Genomic DNA, 23,856 nt, shown 5'->3' with positions numbered 1-23,856 from the left:
ATAGACTTGTTACTGGAAAAGCGGATTAAGAGTAGGAGAGAACATGAAGTGTGATTTGTCCAAATCCATAAACCCCACATTACGTGTCCTTGGGTCCTAAAACCATGGCAGTCATCCTGGGTTCTGAACCCAGAAATGAATGCTTGGGTACTACTATTCTTGTCTTTATTCAGGAAAGTGCTACAGTGAAACAACTTTGAGTTTAATGAAACTGGCTCTGGATTAAGGGTGGGGAGATGGAGGTCTAATCCACCTTCCCTATTTGTTACTAATTAGCTACACAACCAATCTCAGTCTCTGGAGGCTTCAGCAGTATTTCTATGTATAGAGAAGGGGTACTGGATTAGATGACCTCTGGAGGTCCTTCCATTTTGAAAGACTTATGTTTGTATAATCTGTTCTTTTCTAGCTAAATTTGGTTAGACAAATTATACAGGGCCTACTTCTATTTTGAGGAGTATATAGAGTAATTAAATCCCAGGAAGGGATGTCTTACATGCTATGACACACTGAATTTTCCTGTCAAACCTGTAAAGGATATACTATTATTATCCTCATTTAGAGACAAGAAAATCAAGGAAAGAAGGGGATGAGTAAATTTGCTCAAGATCAAAGAGTCCTTAAATTTTATAGCTGACTATGCAGGCATAGTCCATAGTTTGTTCACTTAACCATAACCCATCATGTCCTTATTTAGTACGGTTTGACACTCTGTTTTTTCATCCTCTGGCATCTCTCACCCCACCTGTCATTTCCTGTAACAACGTTTCTGGTGCCCTGTCCTACCTCCCCTTCTGTGACATTTATTTTATATTTCACTGCAAAGGACATTCTTCTCAGTCTGCATTTATGCATAAAGCTGAAATGGATAAATAAAATCTGTTAAAATGCATTAGATAGTATAGATACTAGATCCCTCTTCAATAAAGGAAAAGAAACTTCATAAAATTACAAAATTTTTGAATCTAAAGAATATTGTTTCTCCATGTATGCTATGGGATGGTAATATGTTAATGGAAAATAAAAACTTCCTATAGTCAAATATTTTTAGGAGAGATGCTTGATCAAAGTGAAAAAAGATTTCTTTTCTATAGGAATTCTCAGAGCCTTTATTGTGCTTTGTGCACTGTAAGTCTCAAATTGTTTGCTATATTATAACATTTCCCAAATTCATATGACTATAAGAATCATTTTACAGAGAGGAAATCTTGGGACTAGTATTCAAAAAAAAAAAAAAAAAACAAAACAATTTGGGAAGAACCACCTTAGATTTAATCTATACTATCACTTTTATTACAGCTGAATGAACAAATGAAAAACAGAGTCTCTGAATGGGCACATGAGTTACTCCAGACCTCACAGCTATTAGGTACCAAATTAGGACTCTATGAAACATATATTAGACTTGGTGTTTCAATCAGCAACAAATATGCAATACAGAGATGATAATTTCAAGAAGTAGACAGCAAAGGGAAAAGGATAGAGTTAACAGAATCTAGAAGCTTCTATGAGAGCCCTTTTGAGCTGGACTCAGACATCTGAGGAAGGAACTCCACCTCAGGAGGATGGAGACAGGGACAGTACCTCAGGAGGTCAGACAAGGAACCCCCGAGAGCCAGAATCAGAAGACAAGAAGAAGGCTCCTAAGAGCTGGGTCTCAGACCTCTGAGTTCTGCCCAGATGTTGCTGGTGCCTCAGGAGCTTGAAGGAGAAGACTTGTAAATTTGGGGCTCATATTCTTGAAGATGAGGTGCTGCGTTGCTGAAACTGATACCCCTGAGAGGGCACACTGAGGCTGGATCTCTGAAGGTAAGGATGAAGGGTAACACAGGCAGGCACAGCAAGTTAATAGAAGGGAGAAAATTCCTGTCCTCTCCTCCTGATTTCAAGTCTCTCTCTACTGCCTCCTCTTGGCAGAACCTAATGGAAACCTGGGCAGCAGAGAAGAAATAAAAATTGCTAAGACCCAGCCCCAGTCTCACGAAACAGAGTAGGGAGGCTTGATTTGGAGCTGATAGACGATTGCTTAATAACTGACACAATTCACCCCTTTGGTTATTGAGTACCATACACACAATTCTCTACATATTTATACTTCTTCATGACATCAGTAATAAGAGCAACTATCATTCACACAAACAAAAATGCTGTCATCATTTCTCCAAAAAAAAGTAGTCATGCCAATCCCAATAGTCATAGTACTCGTCTCTAGGTAAAAAACTGCAGTATCCATTTCTGAATGGTGATATTTATTCTTAATACAATCAGTCTTGCATAAGTATTCTGTTTCCTAAAGGCTCGATTGTAATGCTAACCATGATGAAAAAAAAACCACTTCATATAAAATAGTAAGGGGAAGTCAATATATGCAAATATCTATATATCTACATATCTATCTATATATGGCTCTCTATGAAAAAATAACAATCAAGGAATAAATTATACATAACTGCTACAGTAGTTGTTTCTGTGTTTGGTCACATGACTGTCGTTGATAATTATAACTTCTTTTTTCTACTACCTTTTTCACTCAACCAGTATCTCAACTGGCTGATTTGGAATTCTTTAACTTGTAGAGTTACTGACAGCTTTTAATCCAAGGGTAGGATAGTCTTCTCACACACCCAGGAAGGTTTTCTTAGATTGTCAACATTCTCTGAGTCTACCCAAATGCCCCCATTTCAAGTTTCATTTTCACTTTCCTTCTGAATAAATGCTTTCGCTTCTCGTAAGAGACATAGCAAGTTAATATTTCAATTTATATTGTAAGTATACAATCAGCACAATACAAATATGCATCTGATTTTGAAGATAAGCCAGCCTGATAGCTATAACAAATGAGAGATTCTTTCGGGCTTTCACAGAAGCTCGTTTGTTCTCTTTATTTGAGCTGAGACTCTAAAGCCCGGAGCTTATGCTTTTCTTTCCATAGATCTCCCAGCTTTGTCAGCAGAGGTTCTCCCAACCACAGTTCTGTCTGCCATCATTACTGTGATACATACATTTAGTAGGTACTTGGTTCCCAGGACATGTTAACTAAAAGTGATCATTTTTATTAATTGTGAGGCAATTTCATGCCATGAACTACTAGTATCTCTTCTCCCTTTGGCACAGAAGTAAGCACTTCATTCAAGGGCCAAGGTCATGACTAAATAAATCCCAGAATCCCATATTTGAGGGTCTGTTTCTTGGGCAACTCCTGGTACAAACAGGGGAACAGAGAGAAGGAGTTGGGGTTATCAGTTTAGGAGCGGGGGCCCAGAATTTTAAGCAGGAGACAAGGCCTGGGGCAGGATGAGCCTGGTTCTGGGAATGCAATAAGAAGCTACAGCTGAACCAGCTGCTGCTGCCATTGCAGAGGGGCATCATCAGGATGGTGGAACAGCGTTAGGATGGAATGAAGAAGCCCCTTCTTCCCTTCTTCTCCTGCCTTCTCGGCTCCCTCTAGTGCCTCCTATTCTCAGAACTAGGTAGGAAGCTATTGTAAAAGGAGAAATGAAAACTGTGCATTTCATCACCAGCATTACAAAATAGCACATGGAATGGTGCAATTGAAACTAACAGGCAATAGTTTAAAGACAAACACAGATTGGAACCCAAACTATTTAAGTGCCCTTAATGGTTGAGTCATAAAGGACTGGTTGGTATAATGGGCCAAGGACACATTTTTGTCAAAAAGCACTTACTGTTAAAAACCCATTTCTGAATGTCATTGCCAAAAGAGTTTATGTATGTGGAATGCTTAGAACAGTGCCCTGCATATATAAAACACAAGTGATTGCTATTATTATTATCATCATCATTATCATCAGATCATTAATAGTAAGCATTGGTGTAAAAATAATTAAATTAAGTTTGCTAAAAGCATGCTATGTCAGGTGTGTGAAATGTGTCATCATGAACTTGCTTATAACAAATATTAGCTGGCACAAAAATACAAAGTGTACTATCACACCAAAAAGAAAACCAAACGAAACACTAATAAATGCTGAAACATTTCATTACACATAGTGCTAGTATCCAAAGAAAAGGGGAACAATTTCAAAAAGCTTGCCACAAAGTTTGACGGTTTGATTATGTTATTGTTTAATAATGTTCTTAACCTGTGATTTTGACAGCCTAATGCTTTCTGTCCCAGAAAAATCGATGGCAATTATTGTCTTAAATCCTGGAGACCCTGGGCTACATTCATCTTTCTAACCCCATGTGTTAGTGAGCAGGTGGGAAAATATTGGGGGAAAAACTGCAAAGCAGAACTATGATAACATAATACCCATTTGGAATGGCAGTGCTTCCAGAATAGGTGCCTTACTTACAGATTCAGAGAGGTAATATGCAAGTAAACTTCCCCACATTTACTAAAATTGATTTCCTTCTTTCTCAACTATTACAAAATGAATTGACAGACTATCTTCTTTGTACAACTTATATGCTTTTAGTTTTGCATATTAAAATCACATAATTTAGTTACTATACTTGGATTCATTTTTTTTTTTTTTTTTGGTGCTGAGGCTTGTTTTTCCAGGTCTGAATTTTACATTTATCCACATGCTAATGTGACAATGCCTTGCTGTACGTAGTTCACTTTTCTAGGGCATTTAATTTTTCAGGAAGCCGATAATCTAATACTTAGCTCAGAATGCCCCAATTCCTAACCCCATCTGCAACTGTGGAAAATAAATAAATAAAAATAAAGGCATTTGGTTGCAATTATTTTACTCACAGAAGAACCACTACATCCTGACTCCAAACCTATTATACACTCATATTTTAAGCCTAGTTCAAACTAGTTCTTTTGTTTCTTAACTGAGAGTGGATGAGAGCATAAAAGATGGAGGCTTTTTGAATCAGATAAACCGGAAATAGAAGTGACAGCACATAGAAAGCAGTGAGAAGGAAGAATATACAAATCAGCTTCAAAATTCTGGGCTTATTGTGCATCGGTGCACACAGCGCTCCATTATAAAAGTAAAGCAGTGCAGCTCTAACCACCCAGTGTCATACATGCATTGTAATAGCTCAGGAGACCCGTGGGGGAAGTCCCTTACTTCCCTAGGACTCCATTTCTACATCTTTATAATCAGAAGATTTGATTAGATGATTTTCAAAATCCTTTAACAATGTAAAATTCTAATATTTTTTAAGCAATTTTATAATGTATTTTCAATGGCATTCCTTTAAAATGTCGGAAGACACCTTTTAAAATAGCTCTACCCAAAGTGAAAGTGGTTTGGTCTTAATAATAAATGCCAGTTATTTAGCACAAGCCAGACATTTTTCTAACAGTTTCCATATATTATTTTATTTTGTCTTTGCAACAAGCCTGTGAAGAGGATTCTATTTATGCACCTTGTACAAATGAAAAAACTGAGGTTCAGACAGGTGGCTAAATTGCACAACAGCTCTTGGTGAGACAATATCCTGAGCCCATTTTTGTTTTCTTCAAAACATTATACTAACTCTGACTAGCATGAAAAAGGTCCATATATTAGTGTGGGTGCCTCTGCTTTATTCCTGGGCCACAGGCAAGCAGCACATTTCTGGTCTGCAAGATTGGACACTTAGATGGTGCAATTCCCTCTACGATTCATTGGATGGGAACATGCTCCTTGCCCTTGGCTATATGCAGCGATAGATTCTGCTGTTGTACCAGGAAGTCCAAGTTCCTGCAAGAACATTTAAGTAATTAAATGTGATTCCAACTTCCTTGCCACACTATGAATTAAATACTCATTTACCACTAAGGGCTTACTGATATAAGGACGTTTTTCTCTTGGCTTTGAATATGGCTATTTTTGTCTGTTTATTTATCATTTATCTATTTTATAATCTGTGATTTCAAATTATTTGGAGTAAAGGAGTATACCAAGTATACCCCTATCATCTTGACCAGAAGCTATTACACCTTTTCTACACGCAGTTATTTAAGAATGGAAAGAGCATCCACGATGCACCATCTCTTAGTAGCAGAGAGTGCAGACAGTGAAGGTGGTCTTGTACAGCTAAACACTTTAAATAAGTCATCTTAGGAAATTTACTTGAACTCTCACAGCCTTGATTTTCTCAACCATAAACTAGGAATAATAATAATACTTAGCAAATAGAATTGTGGTGAAGATTAAATGAGTAAATTCTAAATTATATGTATGTAGAATAGCAACTAACATATGGTGAGTGAGGAAAAAATCTTAACTATTATTATTAACTGCTGCTATCACTTACTTGCCCTGTGGTAATTGGAGCTACCTTAATGTTATGAATTAGAATTTATTTCTCTTTATTTCCATAGTGCTAGTGCAGTATCTGGTAACTTGTAGATGCTCCATAATTTTTTGTTGCTTGAATGACACATTTCTCCATGGCTCTATTTTTGACCCTCTAGTGAACCTAAAATACCAGCTTTGCTTATCTGAAAGAGTTTTTGTAGGTCATATTATATACCAAGCAATTTAAATGCATTATCTAGTTAATTTTTATAAAATCTATTGAGGAAAGCATTATTATGATCTTTTCCCTCATTTTACAGACAAGGAGAGACCCTATTACTTGCTCATAATGAGTAGAGAAGGATAGAATCAGAATTTGAATCCAGGTCTGTCCTGGGTGTGAGGCATGATGCATGGTTTTTTCTCTCTGCTGACTACATATTATAAACAAACTAGTTTCTGAGAAAAGGCTCAGACACTGAGAAGCATCGCACCAACATAAGGCATTTGTATATGTTAGCAGGTTGTAGAGGTGGCCTCTCCTCAGTGAATCATGCACTGTCTTTTCCTGCAAAAGAATCCACCCTAGATACTGAGAAGAAATATGTGGAATGGGATAGATGAGGGAGGAATGGTCTTGCCATTGCCACAGAGGTAATGTAATGGGTCAATTTTCCATCTGGGCATTATATGTACCCTTTCATCTTTCTAGTAATTGTCCAACTGCTGGCTCTTTTCTCACTGTTATTAGCAAAAACAAATTTAGGTCAAGTCATTTTGAAATTCCTTAGCCGGTCATTGAGAAGTCACTTGGGGGAAGAGAGAAGCACCAATATATGCAGACAATTATCTGTGAATTTAGTACCTCTATGCTTCTCTGCATTTAATTGTAAAATAAGGTTACCAAAACTCTTTCACAATAATTGCGAGGATTAAAATTCAAATGTAGAGATCCCTCTACATCACCTGGCACATATTAAGTGATCAATAAATTATAGCTTATTGCGAATAGCAATAATGATAAACATTGTACTTCATGTAAACCAAAATGTCTATAGAATAAACATTGCTAAAGAAAGTAGGCTCATTCTTCATATATTGTGCAAATATTTATATTCATGTCAAGTGTGATCATCAGGTTTAAAATAGTGCCAGTGCATCCAGGGCTATGCAGAACACATGCAAACTTACCAAACCTGATGACCATAAATTATATATGTCAACCTCTTTCATCTGCACAGATTGATTTATAATTCAATGCCAATTGTCTGTATGGATTTCTATATTTGCTCTTCTTCTGAACTATTTCCCATCGTTAATCTGAAATATAAACAGCATTCATTCATATGAAGAACTTATTACATACCTAGGATATGCTGGAATTTAAAACAAAATGAAAAAAACCAAATATATATCCTATGCCCCCAAGGAACATAGTCTAGTGAAAAGAGAGAAACATAAACAGATAATTAGAATCCATGGAAAGGAGTGCTAATAGAGATATTTACAACACAATATGGCAGTTGTGAAGAAGACATGGGTATCTGAATGCCAGGCTCTGCTAGGAGCATTAAGTAACACGGGAAGAGAAGAGTGATCAATGCCAAATTGGCTCACTCCCCATATTTGTTCATTTTGTTTCCCAGTAGAAACTACTGCAATGGAAAGCAAAGAGATATGGAGGTAAAATAGGAATATCCATAGGTTGATGCCTATGCATTCCTTACCCTTGTCCTATTCCAGAAGAGCGGAAAGAGAAGGGCAATGGAAATTTGAATCAAAGAGTATTCTTTCCAGTAGTCCAAAGAGACAAATTCATCCAATAGCTCTTAAGACAAAGAAGAATCTTACTTCATCTTTTTTTACCACCTTAACGTCCTTCTTCTTTTCAATTTATCAAGTGCTTTGAATGTATTGCCTAATTTCACACTACCAGCTCTATGAGCTAGAAATCAACAAGCCAGTTACACAAATGAAAAAAAAAAAAAAAAATAGGACTCAGGTTACTAGGCCAGGACTATAGTGATCTTTAGTGGGAGAGCCAGTAATCAAACTCAGGTATATTTATCTCCCAATACTTGATCTCTTACTCTCTTACTCAGCTTCAGTGCTTTGAAAAATGGTCGTTCGCAAACCTAGCATTCTATAATTCCAAGAATAACAAAAACTTAAAGAAAGAAACCAACTCTTTATTTGTCTTATCTGTGATTCACTTGTTCAAAGGAAAATTGATTGAGTTGTATGCTTTGTTGAAATACATGCATTTACTTGAAAAATTTTCAGAGCACTGGATTTGGAAATGTCTAGTTATTGCTTCTACTAGCATTTTCCATTTCAGTGGATATAGATTGATGTCAGGCATAATGACAACAATATTTTTTGAATTTATACACAGTATCTAAGAAATTAAAGAATTGACAGAGCAATTATATTATCAGTCTTTTATAGAGGAGAAAGTGATGAACAAAAAAATTAAAGAATGGGCTAGAACACACAGTAAATTAGTGGAAAAGCTGATGAGTTCCAGAATGCTGACAGATTCAATTCAGGTACTAAATTCTTAAGTATTTGGAAATCAGGAACAACTTAGAATTCACTAAACTGTGTAACAGAATTAACTTTCTTTAAATACCATCAAAAGCAAGAATTACACTTATAAGATAATCTATTTTTAACCACCTGGAAAGAACATACATCATATTAGAATTGATGACATTCTAGATGAAGAGGTAATTACCGTTATCAATGAGCTGGGGAAGTCAACTCAAAGTAAAAATGCACATCTTTATTCATCTAGTAGTAGTTGTTACTTTACTCTCTCAAGGAGATATTATGATGATTAGTTGGATCATGACTAGAGAGCTGTTAGTGGAAAAAGAAACACCTGAGGATTCTAAAGTAGTAAGATGATTTCGCCACATTTATCTCCAATTTTTACACTTTTTTTTTTTTTTTTTTTTTTTTTTTTTAATGAATTGCAATAGCCTTTATTGATCCTTTGGGAAAAAAAGAAAAACCACTGAGTGTCAGTGGTATACTCTCTTTTAAGTTATTCAGTGTTCAAGGATCATGATATATATAGCCTACTCTCAAATGTTCAGCAAATCGATTGATAAATTGACACACAGACAGATGGATGGGTAGATAGATATCTAGATGGACTGATAGATTGATAGAATAGATAGAATGATACAGTAAATGGTGGCAAGATGTTAAAATTGGTAGATCTGAGTATCTGGGGGAAATGGGGTATATTGCAGTTCTCTGTATGGAGTTTGGGTTATTTTTGTATCTGCCTTTGAAAGCATTTCAAAATAAAAAGGTTAAAGACAAAAGAAGAAGGAGAATAAAATGCTGCAAACTGTAGTTAACCCCTAATATGTGCCCAGAACAAAGCTGCGAATATTGTGTGACACATCTCACTTTACTTCCCAGAACTCCCTTGTAAGTAAATGGATTTCCATTGTTTGGCAAATGGTACTTCAAAGGAATCAGCAAGGTTTTAGACAGATATTACAGAATCTTATGGTAGAAGGGAATCTTAATGGGTAATTAGTCTAACACTCCTCTTTTATATGACAAAACTGAAACCCAGAATAAAAGTCATTTGCCCTAAAAAACACTTATAGTTGATATACTCTAAACTCTTCTAGTCCTTTCATTTTTCCATTCAAGTGTTTCTCATTTTTCTCTTCCTTTTGTGGCCAACATGGATTTGGGTGCTCATAGAAGTACTGGAGTATATTTTCATTTCAATATGTTAGAGATATGCCTTCTGGAAAAGATAGTGTTTCTGACATCTGAAAACAAATACTATATAGATTAATAGTGAGTTAAATGCAGCAGCTCACCAACTTGACTGCTTATTTAGAGCTTAAGGATTTTTCAACTAGTAGATGCTGATCAGGACATGTCCAAAACTAGAATTACAAGAGGTTGCCAACCATGAATCCACCCACAGAAGTGTAAAACCCACTCTGGGATCTGGTAAGAAAGCAAATGAATATACATTCTTGGTAAAGATAAAAGTCATCAGTGCATAATTGAGGTAGCTAACCAGCTGCTTGGAGTTAAAAAAAAAATCAGCGATATAAACTATTTCTTCTTTTTAATGATGTAAGAAACTCAAGTCCACATGTCATATTTACTATGATGCCACATCTCAAAAATGAGGTAAACTACTTATAGAAAGATAGGATCAATGGCTAAAAACATTCCTCTGTTTTGTTATGGGGCAACATTCTTTCCTTTTCACTTTAGCATAAATACTAGACGCCTTTAAAAAACTGTGATTGTGCATGCCCAAGGTCCATTTTGAACCAATCAACTATTCATCTATGAAGTAAATTATTCAGAAAATAAGGCCAATAAGTTTTTTTAAAATTGGTTTTAAAGATTAACGCTGTAAACTAATGAATAGAGCAAGCAGATCTATATAATGCTGTACAGAATATTTCTTTCAAGCAATCATATCTGTAAGCTCATATTTCTCTAATTCAATGTATGTGCTTCCAGGGGAAAAAGAACTGAAAATAGTGCAACTTTTCCTGCAAAATTTTTTTAAAGTTTCCCTTTGTCTTTTGTTCTTTTTGAAAAAAATCTATACAATTTTTAGTTTATTTAGAAAGAATTTTGGAATGCAATATCAATGATTTGTAATAGTTATTTATTTATTTATTTATTTTACGTGGCTCAGAAGATCCAGAGTCATTTGGGGATGGTTTTCAGTAACCAATAACTAATTATTTTTGTCATTTCTAAATATTTGGATACTAATTATAGAACGGAGTTTTATGGCTCTCTGTATGTGTGTATGCATATATATTTAGATATCATATATACTTATAGAGCAACTACATATTATATATATACACATATATGCATGTATACATATATACCATGTATGTATTATATATGTGTGCACACACTGCATATGTATAACATAGAGCAACCAAGCTATGTACATTAACCTGTCTCCAAATATTTAGAAATGACAAAATAATCCTTTGTACAAACACACATACAAAACACATATATTTAAATACTCTAGCTTGAATTTATGAAATTTTAAAGGGCTCCTTTCAATGCACATGAACAAATCAATTAACTATATTGTCTGAGAAAATTATAAATTTCAGTAAGTTTAATCATAAAAGCAAAATAACATAGATCTTTAAGTGGATATAAGAAAGGATACCTATTTCTTGATACATTAATTCCATAAAATTTCAATCATCCCCTTCATTTAATTGGGAACTTTTTATTGTTGCTCCTGTGCTTTGTATATTTCAAAGCACTTAAAATCTATTTTCTAAGTTAATCCTTTTGGATCCCACAAAATTCATATGAGCAAATATCATTAGCCCCACATTGTAGATGAGAAAATGGAGAGCATAAGGTGGCCAAGTGATTTTCCAAAGGTTCTATGGTGTGTCAGTTGCTGAACTACATCTAGACTTTAACTGTGGTTCTTAGAGTTCAGTGATTACCTAGCATTCTACATCATGATATTTTAATGCCAAACCTGGACAGAACTCACATAAATAGCAAATACATAAAATATGATTTTATGGTTGAGATAAAATATAATATATAATATTAGCTTAAAGCAGTATTTCACAGGTCTTTCATTTAAGTGGTAGATATGGAGTTTTTTAAGGTCACATTGAAGATCTAGTCTGAAAACTGATTTTGTCTGAATATGAAACAAATCTCCTCTACCTCTACTTTACTGATAAACAACATGAAACATATTGGAAAGGCAAAGATAATGGCGATTTCCTTTTATATAAATTTTTTCCTCAGCTCCCCGATACCATAAATTTGTTCAAAGTCTCTTTGAAGAAGAAACAGGGAGTACATATTATTTCTGCACTTTTATGTATTTTTAAAAAGTTTTTTGGAGTATTTCTTCAAAGCTAAATTTAAAATGTAGCTAGAGTGTCTTTGTGTTCTGTAAACTTTAAGTGAGCAATAATTTTTACCAAACTCCACTTATAGAGCTATGATGCAGATTTAAAGCTGTTGTTCAAAATTTTTCTTGATGTGCTTCTTGAGCACTGTGGAAAACTGGGGAGGAAAAACTCTAAAAAGCTAATTTTGCTTTTGGTTTATTTTTATATGTTTAAGATTCTATACTATGAAGTGGGGGGGTACTTTAAAATTATAGCAACTACTGAAAGAAACGGTGAAACATTTTAAAGAATGATTGAAATGAAGTAATTTGTGAAAAAAAAACACCTTAGATCATTTATAGTTATAATGTTAATCTTGCTCTTCTATTTATCTTGCAGACATATTTAAAATTCTTATTTTCTAGGAAAGCAACAAACATGCATAATGTGGATATGCCTTGCAGATGCAAGGGTTTGATAGAACTATCCTCACCATAGGGCATTGCTAATACTACTTATCTGATTTCTATCTAGTATTTCAAAATAATGATTAGCCCCATCTTTAAGTTTTATAGATAGCATAATCATGGGGCAAATATTTTCACAGTGGTCTAGAACTTATCCTAAAAGAGCTGAAGTGAAAAATCCTTTCACTTTTCATTTTGAATTGCCATTAATAATTTGGTGAGCATTTTTCTCTATTGACCATCATCTACACATAGATGCAAAGGAGTATTAAAAAGAATTTCTATACTTTCATTTCTCCTAAAGGCAGTTTCAATGTTAATTTCTGCTAATGGCATTCTGATAAGTATAATATATGACAATGCTTTCCTTGACAGCTTGGAAAACAAATCAACAAATCACCTCCATCCTTTTTTAATGTCTTCTTTTCCTCATTTTTATTATTATTACCAAAGTAAGGAGTAGAGATAAGATAGATAGATAAATGATAGATAGATAGATAGATAGATAGATAGATAGATAGATGGTTTTCTAAGTACCCTTATGGTTTAAACAATTTTAGTATAATCTCTCGTAACTGGAAAAACCTTATTGTAAATCAGATTCTGGGTATTTCCTGAGTGAATGTGCTCAATACAGGAATATTTGTACTGCAGATGAAGTGTCTATTTTTACCACATAATGACTCCACATAAAGGAGGCAATGTGAATATCTGATTTCCTTTTTCAAAAGTAAAATAAAGTTCCCATTCAGGATACTAGTATTTTTTGTTTGTTTGTTTGTTTGCTTTCCTTTGATAGCCTTATTTATCTTTCTTGGAATAAGTATGACTATGGGCATAGCTCCCAAAAACCAACTTTTTAAACCTCAGTTTGACTTATCCGGAAAAGTAAAAAAAGACGGGATTAGGATGATCAGGACCCAAGATTCCATTCATCTTTGAAAATGTTACTTGATATTTCCAGCAGAGGTTTGTTCTACTGCATCACCCATATATATTGGCTGAAGTTAAAAAGATGTGAAATCAGTTAATGCCTCTATATTAACAATGTAGTTAAATGTAGAAAGATTGGACTTTGCATTTTTACTTGTGTATATTTCATACTAGTGCAACCCCAGCAACTGTTGCTTGTCATTTTGCTATATTTCTACTAATAGACTGTATCTTTCCAAAGATTCATCTCAAATAATGCAAGCCAAAGGTTTTTAAAAAGACTTTGGAGCAGCACCGTGTGGGCAGGATTAAATTATAAAGATCCAATTCTGTCCATAGATCAACATTTATTTTGCCCCAAAAGAAACTGCAGTTATGTTAGCTACCAACTTTTTGAGAAGTACAAAGTTTTCGTAAAACAATTCCTTTACCACTGTACTGAAGCATCTTTTTTTTTTTTTCTTGGAATTTCCTTGTATCTGTGATGCAAAGTTATATGCCCTTAACTTTTCTGAAATTAGGACTGTCAATGGAGAACCATAGTGTACGAATCTTTCTTGCAAATTCAGTGTGTAAAGCAAGAATTAAACAGTCTTTAACTCCTTAAAATGCCGATGAATAATATGTAAGTTATATCTACAATGTATCCAGTTATGTACAGTACACACTAAAGAGGGCCATGTGATGAAAATCACGCAATCAGTAAACAGTAGAATCCCATGTCACAAGATACTCACTCTGAGAACACAGGAATGAGTGAGAAATAGGAAAGTCACTTCTGTTACTTTGCAGTCACTCCAACTCATACTTCTATGGGAATGGTCAATAGAATCATGTACCATATTTAATACTATGTTTATATTACTCTACCTCGGTTTCTCTCCCTCTGTTCCTCCCTCTTTTCCTTCCTCCCTCTTTTACTCTTTCCTTCTCTTCCCTCCCTCACTTGAAAAGACAGGGTTGCATTTATATAAATAAAATATGATCATTGAAAAAAACCTAGAGACATGGTGGTAAGGAATCAAAACAGTACAATTTTTTCAGCACATCCATCCTGCATCAAAACTCTAGATTTAAAATCACCAGCAGAGATGCCATGGAAATATGCATTAGTTAAATATTTATTATATTTATACCAGGTGCATAATAAACTGGACACAAGAAGAGGGTGATCCAAGAGGATTAGAAGTCAGAACTATGCATTTACCCTCATTTTTCACCTTCTGTAATCTGACTAGAAGAGGTGAAGAAATCACAGAATTTGTTGAAACAGATCATTGAAGCAAGGAATCTAATGGGTGTGTGCTAAAATGTAATTACTTAATAACATACTGGCAATCCTGAAATTCTTAGCACTTAATTCTCAAACATTTCTTGTTTATGGATGGGATACATTTTAACGGCAGATTTTGGGAGCACACATTTGAAGGAATTAACAAAATCAAAGCAACATTAACATGTCATCACTAATCATTACACAGTCAGCATTGCTGTACAACAAAGCATTTAATTAACTGAATCTATCCCCTTTATCACTGGTCACTTCTCTGGCCTGTGTTACTGAGTACAATTGTTTCCTCCTCTGATGACATTTTTCTATACACTCAGGAGGCAAGTTCTTGAAGATCTCATTTCATATGCAATCTTGTCTTTGGCATTAACTTGGGATTACAACTCTAGCCTTTTACTTGTAACACAATTTATGCCCTCTTTATCCTGCTCTATAGCCAAGTTCACCAGTTCTACCAAAAATACATTTTACACATTGATCAGAATATAGTGTCATCCTTGTTGTATAGATTCACACCACACAAGTTGAGAACAGCTGAAGGATTCTTTATGCAAATGAAATCCTTATTTATTCCAATTTCTTGGCATTTAAAGTATAGTGGGATAGACACCATTGGGGCTGAAAACTTATCCTGAGAATTTGGGGGAAGAGGCTGGGTTAGTAGCGCTGTAGTGTAATATTTCTGTATTGGTACTGTAGATTGATTTGCCTTCTGCTCTTAGAAAGATGTTGAAAAAATATGGCCATTGGTAAGATGGAGATAGGAAATCCAAGAATTCTCAAAATATAAGATGATAAAAGTTATAGCTCTTGGAAACTTTACTACATTGACATTAATAATGATTAATGAATATATGTGCTTGACTGTGACAGGCACTGCCCATATCTCATTTAATCCTCAAAACAACCTTTCCCAGAATATCTTATTACTCATCCCTATTCTAGAGACAAGGAATGTGAGGCTCAGAAAGCCTAAATAAACTGCCTACAGGTTCACAGCTAGTAAATGGCAGAACTGAGAGCCAAACCTGGATTGATCTAATTCTGAAGCCTGTGCATATCCATAAAGGATCTTGTTTGTTCATCTCTGGGATAAACAGGACCATGTTTTGACTCTCACTGGATTGATTTGCACATAGAATAGGAGAGAAAGCTTTGTAGAATATCATAAGAAACTTAATAAGGGATTGGGGCAAGAGTTATCATGTGCTTCTCACTTCACAATTTGGTTTGCCTTTCTTTAAAAATGCTTAATAAAGATAATTTATCAATGGACAGTCAAATATTGAGGATCCACTGCACAAATTATTGTAAATTGCCACATAGTTTCCTGTAAGGAGAGTGAAATGAAAATTCCATTGATGAATTAAATCCATCCTGGTCCATGTACTAATATTAAATCTTCAACCTGTGGCTGCTATCCTATAATTTATAATTCAGGTTCATTAGGAAAAATTTGATTGAAAGAATGTGATTGGTTTAAGGTTGAATTATTTCTACTACTATTCACAGAAACAATCAACAACAATTCACCTCTGAGATCCATAACATCATGGGTAATTTAGTATAAATACCATCCATACAGGAAAAAAAAAATCAAATTTTTACCTAAAAATTGGTAGTTCCTTCACCACTCTTCAAAAATGCATGCACATATTTGGAGTAAGAAAAAGTACTGTCTTTATTCTGAAGATATAACAAAGGAGTATAAATATCAAGACTGAAATTGGACATAAAACAGGATTTTCTTAGTCTTCTATACAAGAATCAGGATAACTAATGAAGATTTTCAAGCATCTAATTTTAAGGTACCCCCTCACCCCTAGAAAACAAACAAAAAGCAATGAAGCTTCAGTGTAAAAATTAACAGGCTCTGGAGATATGTCAACATGAGGTAAAATAGTGCTTTGTACATCAGAAATTGTTGGGAAATGATATATATTTTTAAAGTGACTTTTGTTTTTCAAATACATTTCTTTTTTCATTTGGATGAATTTTTTTCTAAAATACATTACATATAATCATATTGACTCATATGCCAGGCATCATTGAGGATTTTCTTGAGGTCTCATTGACATGTCTATGAAAATGGATTTTTCTATTGCACTGTAACATATGGAGGTTCTCAAGGACTATTGAGATGTATTAGCAGGGTTATTTTCTTTATGCCAAGAACCTCCAGATTGTTTTATTTTGGATAAATTTATTAATTTATTCAATCTCTAAGCTATTATATTCAATGATCAAATATTTATTTACTGCCACTAGATCAGGAATGCTTGATAGAGAGTGCTTGACACTGAGGGTACAAAGATTTAAAGAAAACATTTTTCCTATCCTTAGAGGGAGACAAGAGAACAAACATAAGTACAATATATAAATAAAGAACTACTTATAGGACATAAATAGTTACTATTTATAAATATAAATGTACTATCTTACCATTAGACAATTTAAATATATTATACCATATAGATATACTGTATACTATTATACTATTTGTTCCTCTAGGAAGGGAACAAAGCACAAATGGGGAAAGGGAGGGAGAGGGAGAAAAGGAAAAAGATCAGGGAAGACGCTACAGGAGGTCATGAGGTGGCACTTAAATTCTGAAGCTTAAGAAGGTATTAGCCAGATATGGGAACAGGGGGTGGACAAAAGAGGAAGGAGATCCAGACAGAGGGAATGACAAGTGTTTGGCCTTGAAAGCTTGAGCCATTCATGGCTGTGCAAGTAGCTCAGTTTAGGATGATCACCAAGGGGAAGGGTTGGGAGGGGGGGCAGTGGACATAGGTTAGGTTGGAAAAGTTAGCAGGGGCCATATTTGTTATGGGGGACTTACCTGCACCTTTGAGTGTTTGACCCACTCCTACAGGTAAAGGGAAGATACTGATTATGCAGGGATGTGACACAATAAGATTTAAGATTTTTGTTAAATAAAGAGCGCTTTACTGGCAGGGCAGAGATCTGATTATAGGGAACAAAAATGGAAGTGGGAAGATCAAATAACTTTAACAGAGCGATAACTAGAGAAGGCAATTTTCTGAGTTCAAATGTGTAGAAATACTTTGGAGTTTTAATTAAAAAGATTTGGTGAGTGAATGCAAAGGTAAAAGACAGGGAGGGGTTTAGGATGGTGCCCATGTGTTTAGATTGTACAACTGAGGAATGCCAGCTGTGCTTCTTTCTTTCACTGAGAAAAGAACAACATGAAGAGAAGCACGGTGTCAGGTAGAAAGTAGTGTTCCTTTTGGATATCAGAAGCTTGAGATATTTGTGGGATATACATGTTTATTTGTCCAGGAGACTGTTATATACACAGTGAAGAGTTCAAAAGAGAAATCTAGGTTCAGGATTTGTAAGTCTCTATGTGAAGTTATACCACAAGAGTTCATTTGACTGTGGAGAATGAAGGAAGGAGAGGAGAATTGAGTGGACAAGGAGCAGCTTCTAGATGACACTAATGTGTAACTTGAGCAATAGGAAGACAATCAGCATATCACAGTGTCTGGAAATTTAAAGAGAAGAGTTTCAGGAAGGGGAGAATGTTAAACATCTTAAATAAGACAGGGAGGTCAAAAGAGATGTTTTCATTATTATTTTTTAAAAATAGATTAAGCAACAGAAGGGTCATTCGTAATCTGATGAAAACATATTTCCATGGAGTGTTAATGGTGCACCCGTAGCTGTAATGGCTGAAGAGACAAGAGAAGAGTAACTGGAGTAGTGGCTAGATGCAACTATGTCAAAGCTATGGTTCTGGAATCTAGTGAGGAAGTTTGAAGACAAAACATCTGAACTGAGGATGCCTCCTAAGTCTGTTCATTACTGTGTTCTTTCCTCAGATTTGCCTGCACCATGCAGCAGAACTAGATGTGATTATCCCATTTGAAAGACTCAAAGCATAGTCAAAATATGATTAGCTTGGGGTCCATGTTACAAGGGCTATAGGTGGATTTTGTTTTTTTAAAAAAGACGAAAAATTATAACAAACAAATGGCAGATAGAAAATAGAAATTAGAATAAAAAGTCCATTAGAAAGAATAGTTCAAGCCAATATTTTCCATGTTGCCAAAGACTTTTTTTTTTTTTTTAATATGACCTCTTTGGCACAAAAATCTTAAGGAAGATGGACCAAAGAAGAAAGAATGGAGGATTTAAAGGAAAACACGAAAGCATTAGAAAGTGAGCTGGCTGCAATTAGGAACATGAAATTAGTAGAAAAATATAAGCCAGACTAGGAAAAAGGAAGAGAAGAAAAGCACTACTATTGAAAACAATGCGGACGATGCAGAAGTCTTGAGAAACTACAGCAAAACCAAATGGGATAGAACAGACACTTCACCACTGTTTGGAGAGGAAGCTATAGATATAAATGAGAGACAAGAAGATTAAACATATGCATATTTGATATTTTTGAGGAGTGTAGAAAAGATAGAATAGCAAATTGGCAAAGGAGACAATAGAGGCAGTCTTTTGTGTAATAAAGGATGATTTAAATCTGCAGGGTAAAGGACAAAAAAAGGGTAAAGTTTGATGAAAATATATTTGCTGATGGATTTCTTAATATGTGGCTTTAAAAATCCTCAAATCCTGTGAACATCAAGACCCAAAACAGTCAAGACAAAGAAAAAAGAAAAATTGCTCATTTTAATGTGGATAGCAATATTTTCATGATAAATGAATGGATCATTAAGAAAACATTTAAAAGAGAGGAGAGAAAGAAGAATAACAACAGAACTAAGATGAAGCATATTTGCATTAATAAATAAAGATATGGTTAATCAATGTCAAAAAATGAAAATTCCCAGTTGGAATAAAAATCCACTGAAAGTGGAAAAAAAAAAACCCACTGATCAAGCAGAGGTCACAGTGTTAATACCAAATGATGTTGAATTGAGGGCATAAAGCATTAAACATGAACAAGAAGGGGGCAATGAAGATATTTGACATGAATATTTATGGAACAAATAGTTGTAGAAACAAAATGCAGAATGTAAAACCAGTAGGAAAAGCAAGGAAACATTTATAGAAACAAAACAATAGTAAACAATAGTAGGACACTAACCTATTTCTTTCAGTACATGATATTTAAAAGTGACAAAAAATAAATAATAAGGAAAAAGTAGTAAACCAAGGAAGATGAATATAATAGCCAGATATCAGAACAGAGAATAAATTTTATTTTCAAGGTTCCATGTTTACAAAACATGACCACATATTAGTCTCAAAATAAATATTAGTAGCTGCTCTAAAGTAGATACTTTATAGAATTCATTTCCTGTTCAAAATGCAATCTGGTCAGAAATTAATTTAAAAACAGCAAAAAGTTCATCTGTGTGGAGAAAGGAAACTCCTCTCTACTTAACAACACAAAGGCCATAGAGCAAATTAGGAATATAACTTTCAATGACCTATGAATGAAAATACTATCTAAATCAGCATCACCAATGTCAAAACACCAGGAACATTCCTATTAAAGGCAGGAAAAGAATGAGAGTCCCATTGTCACCATTATTGCCCAATATTGTCTTAGAAGTACAAGCCAATGCAGTCAAGGAAAGGGAAGATATTACGTATAAACAATGGAGTACAAAAATAGCTAATGTGATTGTATAGCTAGAAAATCCCAAAGAAGAATGATCTTAAAAGCTATTAGAATCATTGACATTTAGTAAGATAGTTGGTTACAGTATTAATACACATAAAAGCATTAATTTTCTAATATTCAAATAACTGCCATAAAATATGTTAAATATCTCATTTACAATAGCAACAATACATATTATATATATATACACACACACACATACACACATATTTATATATAATATCAAAGGTATGTGTATATATATATATGTAAACATAAGGGAAAATGTATAATACCCAATAAAAGATGCTGGAGACATGAATCATTACTTCATTTTTCTGTGGCTCAGTTATTTCATTTCAAAATGTTCATAATAGTATCTTATTTGGTTGTTGTAAGAATTAAATACAATAGTTCCTGTGGATGGTTTCATTTACATCTGGTGCATAGAAAATACTTGAAGTTAGCTATTATTATTTTTATCGCTGTTGTTGTCAGAGGAAAGCAAAACTTCTAAAATTCTACTAAGGAACATGAAAGAAGTAATCAATGCAATGAATGAAAAAATATATTCAATTTTTTTTAGTTAGAAAATTTTAATATTAAAATATCTGTTTTAGGTAAATAAACTATAAACTAAATGTCTATTTTTTATTTTATTTTAATATGTGAAAAGACATAGTGTCTCCAGAGAGACTGGTTCCTTTGATAAGTGAAAATATTCGAGGTTTCCTGCAGTGCACGTTGGTGACAGATCCTCCCAAGGATAAAGACAAAGAGGTCAGATAAGGCCAGATCACAAATGATGTCACAGGCAATGTTAACAATATTTGGATCATTTTCTAAGAACAACGGTGGTCCACAGAAGTATTTTAAGCTGGAGAATGACCAGACCAGATTTGAGTTTTAGGCAGATTACTTTTGGTGCTGTTAGGAGGATAGAAAACAAGATCCCAGCCACGAATGAATAGAGCAGCTTGGCCTAGACTCCAGATTAAAAATTGCTTTCCAGGTATAAATTCATCAGGCCCACTAGGGTACTGGTTCTTGAGGGCTTCTAAGGCCATGGAATAAGGGTTCTTTCCATAGAGAACCCTTTTGCTACCTACAGTTATAAAGATCTTAAGTGTGCTGACCATTAACTGCTTTCCTAGAGAAAAAAAAAACAAGAAGTGACCAGTTGGAAAGGAACTGCACATTAAAAAAAAAAAAAAAATTCTTCAAAATTCCTGTAGGAAGGATCATATTAATCTGTGGGAGTTCATAATAAAGAAATCTTGTTGACCTGGATGGTATAGAGCTTGAAAATGAAAAGTGATCCCATCAAAGCACCCTTAAAAATTCAGCACTGGGTATAAAATTAAAGAAACAAAAACTCTCAAAATATTAATGGTAGTTATCTCCTGAATGTGGGAGTTGGGGTTATTGTTATTCTTTTTCTTGCGTCAGGATTTTTATAAACACACATGTATACTATGCATGAAATAACATTATTAAGGAAAAGGAATGCAGCACTACATAGAATTATTGTACTTGAAGACTGCCCATGGCATTAAAGGCCTGGGAGATCTAGATCAAGAATGCCAAGTAGATTTTATCTTGTATTCCAACTCCAACTGATTCATAACAGTTATCTGGAGCACTGTGCTATGGATAATTCTGAAGCTGCACTTTGCTTAGGTAGGAACAAGTGCTGTGACTGATTAGTGAAGTCTGTCATGGGTGCGGAATGTGACAATTATGGTATTTCTCAGGTGTTTGTCATATATTATGAAGATCAGCTCCTTCATTTTGTAGATGGTGAATCTGAAGTCCTTTGAAAGGAAGAGGTTTATCGCCCAAGATCAAAAGAATTCTAGTTACAGACCAATTATCTGCACTTCTTAGTAAAGAAAAGATGTATGTCATGAAGTCTCACTCATACACTAAAAGTACTTTGCAGTGAATTTGCAAATAATAGGAGGATTCTTTAAAAATGCAAAATTAAAGAATGCATAAAAATAGTCTCCATAAATTGCTCTAGTCACTGAATCATTTTCCCTATTCAGAATTCCACATCCTAGGCTAGCTAAGTCCTCCTGACTCTTAAGATTTCACATTTATTTTTAAACCACAAACTCACATGCCCAGACAAGATATCATTTTCTCTAAACTGAATGATAATCAAGAACCTGTCACCTTCCTAATGAGGATTCGTGCATAGCACCAAGCCTTCTGAAGTATATTCAGGTGAGGATGTGTGATTTTAACATCCAGCATTGCTAAGGGACCCATTTAAAGACCAAGTGTCCTAAAAGGAGCTCTTGCGATTTGACACATGATTAAACAGGGAAAAACTGGCAGAACTCTGCTCTACTCCCAAAGGAGAACAAAAGGACTAAGTTACCCTTTTTAGGATGAGACCTGCTACTGATTCATTTAACAATGAATACAGCAAATTTCAATGAAGGTGTAAAGTAGTAATGCTTAGGAACGATCATGGAGGTTTTGGTTCTTTGTGGACCACATGGTTCAGGTTTCCTTTCTTCTCAGGAGTCAGAGCTAACTTCATTTATTGCTCTCCAATTACCAATCTCAGCTCACACACCTTAAGTCATGAGGTGCCTCCTATTTGTCGTTTAGCTCTCAGATGAGTTGTTATTTTGTCCAAGAAGTTTCTCCTGTTCCCCCCAAATGGGTCTTGTGTCCTTCCTATATACTCTCTTAGTGTTGTTTACTTCTCAATCTCAGCGTATATGGGAGTATCACCTTGTCTGTTTACTTGCATTTCTCCCCTTCCACACTGTAAGTCCTATGAGGGTACAGAGCATGTCTTTATCGCCACTGTGAATTCTCACCTACTGTATCATAGGTGATTAATAAATCCATGTGAATGAACGAACAGGTGAATGAATTAAAGGGTTAACTGTCAATGTGTTTGGAGAGTTATTATCAATGCAGATGGCCTGGTCTTATCCCACCATTGATTCTGGTCTGTCATTCAATTCCCATAAGGCAGATGATGAAGTGGGCATGGGGAGAGCTGGTTTAGATATGCATTACTCCTGAGCAATCATTAAAAATATTCTGAGGGGGATAAACCCCTTCCATCCTGACTTGCCCTCAAGATCTAAAGTACCAGCTATGTGAAAATATGCAACAGTCAAATGTAAACTATTCTTCTGATTGTTATCAGGTTGAAGGGAAAATATATTTATTTGGGATGCTAACACTCACAACAGAGTCTGCAGTGAAACCATAAAAAAATGTCGGTGTGCAAATCTCATTAACTTGCACATTTTGAAGTTGATAAAAACAAGCAAAATTGACTTTGCTTCATTTCAGAGTAATTACTGTACTCAAAACTTAGAAAGTCAATAAATGCATCTCAGTGTATGTGATACAATAATCAAGCATTATGGTCCATTTTCAAACAAATCATAATTACTGCCTGAATCTCACTCAAATCACCAACGAACTTCCATAAATTCTAAAC

Source organism: Choloepus didactylus, chromosome 11 (assembly GCF_015220235.1).
Source record: "Choloepus didactylus isolate mChoDid1 chromosome 11, mChoDid1.pri, whole genome shotgun sequence".
Taxonomy (NCBI): domain Eukaryota; kingdom Metazoa; phylum Chordata; class Mammalia; order Pilosa; family Megalonychidae; genus Choloepus; species Choloepus didactylus.
This window is presented reverse-complemented; position numbering follows the sequence as displayed.